The 10118-nt window shown below is 39.1% G+C and overlaps 1 non-coding gene across 1 annotated transcript; it reads right to left on the reverse strand.

Moving 5' to 3' along the window:
• Nucleotides 1–2371: 2371 nt before the first annotated feature.
• On the reverse strand, nucleotides 2372–2472 carry Mir124 (microRNA mir-124). Its single transcript, NR_036405.1, has one exon. It is a non-coding gene; the product is annotated as a microRNA mir-124 (primary transcript).
• Between the last annotated feature and the right edge of the window lie 7646 nt (nucleotides 2473–10118).

The raw sequence follows: 10118 nt of genomic DNA on the forward strand, positions 1-10118 counted from the left end.
GGACAACACACATGGTGTCGGGGCTAGTACTACCTTGATTTCCTTGTCTTTCTATGCTCATTACTCAGCCAGTATACATTTGCTTCCAAAATTGTTTGGTAAATGTCATTTACTTGTAATCTTGAACATTCAGTGTAAGTTTCGTTTGATTCTGTGAGAATTATTTTTTTTTTAAAACCAGAACTGGAGTTTATCTTTAAACTTGTTAAAGGGATATATTCATCCTGAAGGTTTACAATTGTCATTTTTATTATTTTTAATTATCATTAGTATCATTTTATTACTGTCATTTTTATATTTCTTTTAAAAACACACGATATTCAACGGTAGTCCTTGCAGCTATTTCAGCTCCAAAGGAGATTTTAAAAAAACGCACACCATATTTCAGATAAAGATCTGCTGGTGGACAATAAAATAAATACTATTAAAGAAATTTAAGATATTTCATTTTTATACTTTTTTATTCATTAACACAGACTGCCTTTTTGAATAATATTGTTATTTATAAGAGTTGCTTGAAACATGTTGCCCTACGCGACAGAAAAGCACGCCTATTGTTCACAGTATGTCCAAGGGATACGCATAAATTCCACTGAACATTAATCAATGTATATTTAAATCTATTATTATAACGAATACAACAAGGGCTGTGGAAAACTGATGCCCTGATAAAGCAACCGGCCGAAATCTCCTTCAAAGGTATAAAATACTACATCGATAGCACGGATTCGGTTAGGTGAAAGGAAAATCGCATAACGTGCAGATGCCATGATGTTTACATTATCATTTGAACTTATTATCATTTATCAACTTATTATTGCAAGGTATCATTTCCGGTGTAAATTGTTTTAAACGCCTGGCTGCATAAGACTAGGAAATGCTAGCTAGCACACTGCCAAGTTTATATTTCATGAGGCCATAATTGTTCCGCCGTGACTACTTCTACGTCGTTTGATTAAACCGTATATTGGAAATTGAATATTATAGAGATTCGAGAGGCTTATACGTCATATAAATAAATTGTTTACCAGTGGGAGGTTATGTTGACGAGTATTACAGACACACTCATTAAATCAAGCCCTTATCTTCTATATTAGGCATCGGAATATAAGAGGCCGTTGATATGAGCTAAAAACGTTGATCGAGGAAGTATAGAAATATGGAAATAAGTAAACAGGAAAATGCATCGAACAAAAAACAAAATGTACAGGGTTTCGTTAAAGGAGGCAAGTATTGGTTTTAACAAAAAAGGGAATTTGAAGAACATTGTATGTAATCTGCATAATATAAAAACGACCCCCCCCCCCCCCATTGAGAGATAAAATAACTTTTAATCTCTTAAAAACTTTTTACAATATGCACTTTGAAAAATATATTTAATTCCTTATCACGCTTCAGGCCAAACAATAAGACTCCTTTGATTGTTAATAGCAAAACAGTATTGTAGGCATATAGAACACGTTCCACTGGTAATAGTACGATCTTGCATATTAATTATATCTAATGTTTAGCTTGAATAATACTGTACTTTATTTTCCAATCGATTCCATCTCTCATGCAACGTTTCATATTTCCATTGGTAACCTTTCAAGTTAATTCGAGTTTTTTGATACATTTTGAAAGTATATATACTTTAATCCGTACATAATTAATTATACAACAACTACACAATATTTTCTTTCAGTATACACCTGAGTGAAGAACATAACCACTAAAATGATCTCTCTGCGACGCCTCTACATTAAATAAATCAACTTTTTGGGAGGTGGTTTTGCGGATTTATAAATCCATCATAAATTCATTGCACTGACTGTTAGACTGAATGTCTGTTTGTGAATATATCAACTGGTTGAAAATGTTTTCTGACTTGAAATCCACGGAAGCAGTTCTACTGATTTTGATAATCTCAAAGTGTAGGGAATAATAATTGTATTTGGGAAGGGGATGATTTTTTCTCCGGCCGGACGGGTAAACACAAATAATTTAGATTTATTTCGAATAAACACGAAAGCACGATTATTGCTTTGAATATCCTAGACGCATCAAGATATCTGCATTTTTAAAAACAATAATCAGAATTTCATCCATGTATAAACGTCACGGAAATCGAAATTAATCCCAAACAAATTCCTCAAAGCAGAATTTCATGATTTAGGCCTACTTGAAATGCTGCAGGAATTAGCATACAATGCATTTTTTCCCAATATACTGCTTAATATATCTCAGAATTCCAAGGATACTCAGAGAGCGATATATTTATACATTTCCTGTGTATACGTTGTGTAATCCTTTTAAATCCGGGTATCCAAGTTGGGCTTCTCCTCGATGCGATGTCCCGTATGCAAACTGAAGTTAGACGCTGATTGTGGATGAAATTTCACCCTCGAGCCTTGGCATTCACCGCGTGCCTTAATTGTTTTAGAATATAAATCAAGGATCACAGTGAACACTAAGAACGGGATGGATAAGAAGAAGCAGCGAAACGGACGGACGTTCAAATTTGACGGCTCGGTCACTCGTGATGACGTCATCGTACCATGATCCTGTAATATGTTTTCTCCTTTGAAGCGATATAGATGACGTCATGTAATATTGGAGAATCCAGTGCAGAAGTCACATTGAATATAAAAGAAATCTCTATGCATTTTATAACTGTTTTACATATATATATATATATATATATATTTAAAAACAAGTACACTATTTTTACACGAGATCACTTACATGCAATTTTGTCAGGAATGGAATCGTAAGTGAAGGAACACCATACTGTAGTTTTGTTCGCATTTATCATACGTAAGGGATCATAATGTCAATGATTATAATAAGTCTATTTATTAATGAAATGTTTGAAGCTTTACCTTAGATCAGAATCTCACGAGTTGCAAATGTGACTTTCTTCCAATCAAAGGTACCCCTGCTGAGAGAGAAAATGAGAAAAAAACGACAACCGAGGTACATACATTTATCTCAAGCGCGAACGAAGCTGTGAGAATATGACTAAGCATGAGATGACGGCCGAGGTGGCGTGCATTGTATTAGCGCATACACCACAAGGACGTTGCTTTACGGGTAATAATGGGACGAGCAAAGGTGAAATATTAAAATGCGGTTGCAGAAAAGTCAACAGTAGTTTATTAATTGGAGAGTCAAAAGCATTCTCTCTCTCTCTCTCTCTGTGTCACTCTCTTTCTCTTTCTCAGTCTCCGCTGCTATTATGATAATTCCCTATCGAGATACCCGATATGTGAGTCCGTGCAGGTTGGCTGCGTTTTAGGTGGGGATTAATCGGGCGAGTATACCATGGCTGAAAATCAGCCAATGAATAATGACCAATAAAGAGGAGAAAGAATGAGTACGGTAAACGGCCATATTTAATACGGCAATGGATTGGAAGTGCTGAATCATCATGATGATGGAGACAGAACTGTGCGACGTGATTGCAGCTAGCTGCATTTCAAATCACAATTTAGGAGAAATCGCCTCTTCTTGGTTATTATCCAGCCACTTTAACACCGCGTATTCTTTGCCGAATGATATAAAACTACTTTGGCGATGATAATGATGATTATTAAAAGAACAGCAACTGTATGATTGCATTATGAAAAATATAACACAAGAGACAATATATAACGACAGACACACACAGAGAGAAGGAGATATATTGGGTAAGAGAAAGCACACATACAAGTTATGGGAAAAATGACAAACATTGCATTTTACTATGAATCATGCAGTTATTTCAATTGTAATTTTGTCTCTCCACAATATCAAACGTTAACAAAAATTACAAATGGCCTATATTAAAACGAATGGAAAGGTAAACTTACATCATTTGCTTCAATCCGGTGCTTATGCTAAGGAAGCCTTCCAAAGCAAAATCGTGTTTATAATAGAGACGCGGGATTGAATACAGAATACATAACGTACACAAAAGAAAATCACACGATCTTGCGAGAAAATTGAGTAAATAGGAAGTGATAACACGAACCTCTGTAGTACTCAATCGCAAGCCCACACTGGCGACAAGCCATGTTGCCATGTAAGCGATGACTAATGAAAAGTCTCTCTCTCTTTAGAGAAAAGAAAGGACGAAAGAGAAGCTGCACGATGAATCATACTCCTTTCCCTTTCCACCACCGCATCCAGCCGGCAAACGCGAGCACAACAAAGAACCGAAATGTCAACATATGTTCGTTCCAGCTATCCGTCTCTTTATGCTATAGACAAGCAATAGAATCAGTCGAATGATGCCCGGTCGTGGTCTCGAGAAATACCCATTAAAGAAAACGGAGCAATGGAAGAAGAAAAAAAGCATGACCCTCGCATGGTTTTCCGTTCCGACATGACCAGCGTATTAACTCAGAGAGCAGGCGTTTATGACGCAATTTTGACACTCATTTATTTATGGAACAGTTATGAATTCATGAGAAAGCATATGGCGAGGTTTTTGTGCGGAGACGTACGAAACGAGAGAGCAAGATGGGGGGGGGGGGTGGTGGAGAGGGGAGACGGAGACAGAGAGATGGATTGAGGAAAAGAGACGGGGCGAGGGAGATAGATAGAGAGGAAAAGAGGAAGAGATCGTAGACTTATTATATTCACGACACTACTGCTAATACTGACCTTGGTGTATATAATGTGGACTCGGAGCGTCGCCATGGAACACTTGGCGCCGTGCATACAAAATGTGCATCCTGTACGAAGCGAAGGTGTCGTCTGCGCTCGAAGCATGGCATCTACGTTAGATGTGGACCTCCGCATTTTCGCTTATGTTTCTCTCCCGCGCTATCGCTCCAACCACCAGCCAACTATTCTCCGTCGGTTTCCGAATTCTCTCTCCTCAGCGGATTGTCGTGCATATGGGTTTTGTAATGATGGAGCGGTGCTATTTAAATGCCAAACTCGTCTTCCTTCTCCTCCCCTTCCTTATCGGATGTTCCTCTCCTGAAATGGTCAGCCGAGATTCACCGGTACACACACTTAGAAGCTTCCATTAGTACTGTCAGGCAGAGTGTTACGTCAGCGAATGACGTGGATATCTATCCATTCAGGTCAAGACTGTACGAGCTCCCCGTCAAGACATGCATGCAAGATGCAGATTTTTTTTCTTGCCTTCTCACTAAGTGCGTCTCCGTGCGACATCGACCGAGCGTATATTGGGAGAGAGAGAGAATCAGAAGCCTCATCTGCATTCGTAGCCGGTACGGTCAAAAAAACAGAGCCAAACTAAGAGAATGAGACAAACACACCCACTCTCCAAATTGAATGTCGTCCTTTATGCAAAAAACAAGCTGTTTCCCCTTTTCTCCTCCGCTAGTGCCTCGCTCTCGGTCCGCTCTTCGTCGCTTGAAAATCGACGAACGTAAATTTCGCCCCTTAGGCGCGCAGGTGCATACTTGATTAAAATTCACAACGACTGAGAGATGCAAAAAAAGAGAGAAGAAAGGTGAATAGGATAAGAGGGAAGAGAGAGAGAGAGTGGAGGTTGAGGGAGATGGAAGAGAGAAGAAAATATACTGCTTGAGTAAGCGAGGCATGGTGATTGGTTGATGCAAGCGTCTGTGTGTAATACTAGATGGACTCGTAAGCGTGGAGAGAGGCCCGTGGAGCATTTTCGGCGTTGTTCCTTCTAAAGCAGGCAGCAGCAATATGGCTGTGGGGTGGCTATACGGAGACGACAGTGGGCGCGCCGGAGAAGAAACGGCGAAGGAGCCACTAGGAAGGCACGCTCCACGACACACCACCTCATGCGCGAACGGTGACCGGCGACAAAATGATGCACGCCGCGGAGCGTGTGGCGTATTTTAAGGCAATCTGCTTCTCAACCACTCTCCTCCACTCACTCTTTCTCTCCCTCTCTCTTTTTTCCTCCCTCCCTCTCCCTCCCTCATCTTTATTTTCCAACCTGCTCAGCGAGAGCAAATGCATCGCCAGCGTGCATAATGCCGTCTGCTTAATGAACGCCTCCCGGCCGAGGCGGGCTTGAATCCCCCGCACTACTTTGCCAATAATCAAATGCCGGTTGCGGTCTACTCTGAGATAATCTATCCTAAATCATCCCCCTTTCTTCCCCGCCATGTCTTCCCTTAAACGAATAAATTGGAGCAGCGAGCGAAGGAAATACACTCCCTAGGTCAATCTCCCTACAACAAAGACATTTAAGTTTTGATCTCGTCAATTTTAAATACACATTCATTTCCAAACCGCAGCGATCCAACTTCCGATTTAATCAAACCCCTTTTAAAGAGTAACGTCTTAGAGTATTTAGAGTGAACCTACGATGACTATCTGAATAGACTCAAAGATTTACTTTAATATTCGCTGTGCAGCTCCGGAGTACACATTTATAATCATCCGTCTTTTGCAGATTGTTTATATATCTATACCATGAATCCGTACATATTTATTAGCTACACGTGCATTCGAATTTTGAATTCACTTACTTCTCGAATAGATGCAGGGATTCTTTCATAAATATAGTACATACTCGCGAGTCAATCCAACGTTTTCGTGAGAAATACGTATGACTTCTTATTAATAGAATAGGTTTCTCCATTTCTCTTTTCCTTTTTTTAGGTACGAGAAACTACGTTAAAAATGTAAACCTGTGAAAAATGACTATGGAATAAACTTTAAGTTCACGCACAATATGAGTCGATATTCTTGAGTATCATTCGTATTATTGTCCATGATATTACTTGTACAAAACACATATGGTTATTCACAGTGGAAGAAATGTTACATACATTCTTTCAATACATAAACAGACATAATATAAGCGTGCGTGTATAAACAGTACAATACAATCTGTTCATGCTTAGACTAGCTGCAAATCGCATTTGTATAATCAAGTAGAAAATTAAAAGCAGTGTGGGAGGAAAACTGAGGTGAAATAGGGAGGACGGAGAGGATGTGATGAGGGACAAAGAGAGACGGAGAGAGAAAGAGAGAGAGAGAGAGAGAGAGAGAGAGAGAGAGAGAGAGAAAGAGATAACCAAGTTAATCCGGTTACGGAAACCGAGGTTGACACGATTATAATTACAAATCGTGCCCTTTTTTTTTCTCTTGCCAATTTATTAGAGGCCACTTATAATGCTCTTTTTGATGAGGGTCAATCAATGAACTATTTATAGAAATTGAGATTTTTAGATTTAGAAGACTGTCTTAAGAAAGGGTTTACCTGCGTAACTGGACGCTATCTTTCTATCTGCATTCAGGATAGAATGTCGCCCTGCGCTTCCCGATAGTGCGACATCCTTACCCAGCAGGAGAATATAAAACGATGGGAAATGGAAGCCCATAAAAGAGAGAAAGAGAATGAGAGAGAGAGAGAGAGATAGAAAGATAGAGAGAAAGAGAAAGAGAGAGAGAGAGAGAGAGAGATGGGGAGGATGTGATAAACAGAGATATATCGATATCGAGTAAACAGGGACAGAAAGAGTGAAAAGAGAAGAGAGAGGAGAGGGGAGATATATAGTGTAAGAGTATAGTAGAGGAAAATAAGGAAAGGGAATGTGTGTGTGTATGCGTGTGTGCGTGTGTGTGTGCGTGTGCGTGTATATATACATGTAAGAGAGAGAGATACATGGAGAGACAATGACAGAGATATGAAGATACGAAGAGAGGAGGAAGATCCAAATACGGAAAGAGATCGAGAAAGGGAATAATATCAAAAGAGAGAGATAGAGAGCCGAAGAGAGGGGAAGGAGAGATTTAGATAAAGAGAATGAGGATAGAGGGAGAGGCAAAAGATTGAACGTACGATTGCGGAGATTGATCTCGTATGCCCCTCCTCTCAGGTTTCCTCTCTCAAGCAATCTTTCATCTCATCTTCCCATTCACCTATGTTCCACCATGCCTTGACAAGGAGACCCTATGTTAAGGCTTTAAGGCTACTCCTCCACCCGAACAACGCCGAAATGTCACTGCGTCAAAAACGTTATACAATGTAATGTATACGCGAGCAGTAGAAATTGTCCATTCCTCCTTTTTTCCTCCTTTTTATAGCCATTTCTATGCATCCCACGCAAAGCACCACCAAAAAAAAAAAAATGATTTGAAATATGATCAAATTAAAATGTCTGATTTAATCAGTCGGAGGCAGATTTCCAGCCAACGTTAACTCGATATGCATCACTTAATTAGGATGAATGTCAAAGCGTATTAAATGTCTACTCCCAAACGCAGTGGTTGGATTGCAGGCACAGGCACTTGTCCTTCGTGCGTTCAATGTGTCTGCAGTTTGAGACTATGCTGGCCACACGGTCCACTGAACACTGATAGGCTCTGCACTTAAGCTGCTCTTATTTGACGGAGCTAGGCTCTGCTAAAGGTTTTAGGAATCGTGGTTAGAGTCTGAACTTGCAAATTACATAGGAGGCTATTTCTACTGTGTCCATCGGCACTGTAAGCGTCACTGCAGAGAGAAAATGGCGACTATGTGACAATTTCTTGATTTTTTTTAAAAAGTTTATGTCAAATAGATGGGAAATCGGTGTTTCTTAAGCTTAAAGAGATATTTTGATTACCTTTCTCCCTTCATTAATGTATTAACTGACGGTTACACATATTTTGCTAATGAGATTTTTCTATTGGAGAATACCCTTTTCTTTTAAGAGCGAAGAAGAATATAGGATATTGAAAACGCCCTAGATTTTGCAGATGCAACGCTTGGGTCGTCTTCAAACTCGTACAAAATGAAAGCGTAAAGGAATGGGTATATAATGGCAAAGCTGGAAAGCCGCTCAGCTTGTGAAATAATTAATGTCACCTGTTTTTTTTCTTAACCATTTCGTCGTAAGACGACAATCTTTAATAATGAGCCTATTATCATGCACGGTAATAGATAACGGATTGATGACACTGCCATATGGATACACCTTTGATTACAAAAATACGAAGGCCATTGTCATCAGAAACAGCCATCGGGAATCATTTCCAAATAGATCGACACACGCAAACTTAAACTCTATGTTCTTCCAGGAAGAGGAATAATTTATCCAGGAGATAATTTGTATTGTTTATGATTTTTGCAATGAATGTGAACGTGAATAATAAAAGCTAAACTGCAAACCTAAATTGCAGATATTTTAAAAGTTACATTTTTTGCCTTCTGTTTAGAGGCTACCATGAATGTATGGCAACTTTTAAATTTGAATGCTGAATCTTTTTATCGTTACCAACTCATCAACATTTTGCGAAATTCTACTTTGAACTAAAAATAGGGATGCAAGGAAACACCATCAATCAAACGCAATGAACGAAAGATTTCGGGGTAACCAGTTTGATATTAAAGTGCTCAATGAAAAGTTCAGTTGATGATTGTTGAATTATAACCTTCCCACCTTTTAGCTACCGTGCAGTTTATGAGAAGGTGAAAATAAATTCACGGATGGCATAATCACATTTCCCTCCTGCACTTTTTGTTTTAAGTAAAAAAGAAGGTCAAATATTCGCCCAATATCTCCCATGAGTGAACATCCCATTTTATAACGAGCCATGCGGATAGTAATAAGTGAAAGATCGTTGACAGCGGTATAATTATCTTTCAATGGCCACTAATATTGTATGCACATTCAAATGGCTTAATTTGCCCCGAAATATCCCGTTTCGTGTCTTCCCTTCTTATATATCATGTCCTCGTTTTGGTACAGCGAGGTAAACCATTCCGAACATAACGCTGAATAAATTTCGGGGAAAGAAGCATCGGGAGGGGAATTGTTTTACATTTTTACTTTGTTTCAATGAAAATTGCGATCTCTCACTAATTCGTCATGTTTATAATGACACGGGATTGTATTGATAGGATCCTTCAATGGGAGTTTAGAAAACACAATTAGCTATTAAGCATCTTCATTAGTAATATCATAGAAGTTACAGAGGAGCATACGCGAAGTTAATTCTCATTTGTATAAAGTGCAATGCTACGCTAATAACATGGCGAAGCAAAACTGTGGCCTCTTTATTTAGGTGTAGGTGTGGGTGTGAAGGTGTGTGAGCGTGCATGTGTGTATGGCGCTTTTATTCCCAATGACTCCGGTATAGGTCCCGAAGTATCCCTAACCAATTTACTTTGTTTTAAGGATCAAAGTGAAACTCCTTTTTTGAGGTGGAAA

This window comes from Strongylocentrotus purpuratus, unplaced genomic scaffold (assembly GCF_000002235.5).
Source record: "Strongylocentrotus purpuratus isolate Spur 01 unplaced genomic scaffold, Spur_5.0 spur5_scaffold_13, whole genome shotgun sequence".
Taxonomy (NCBI): Eukaryota; Metazoa; Echinodermata; class Echinoidea; order Camarodonta; family Strongylocentrotidae; genus Strongylocentrotus; species Strongylocentrotus purpuratus.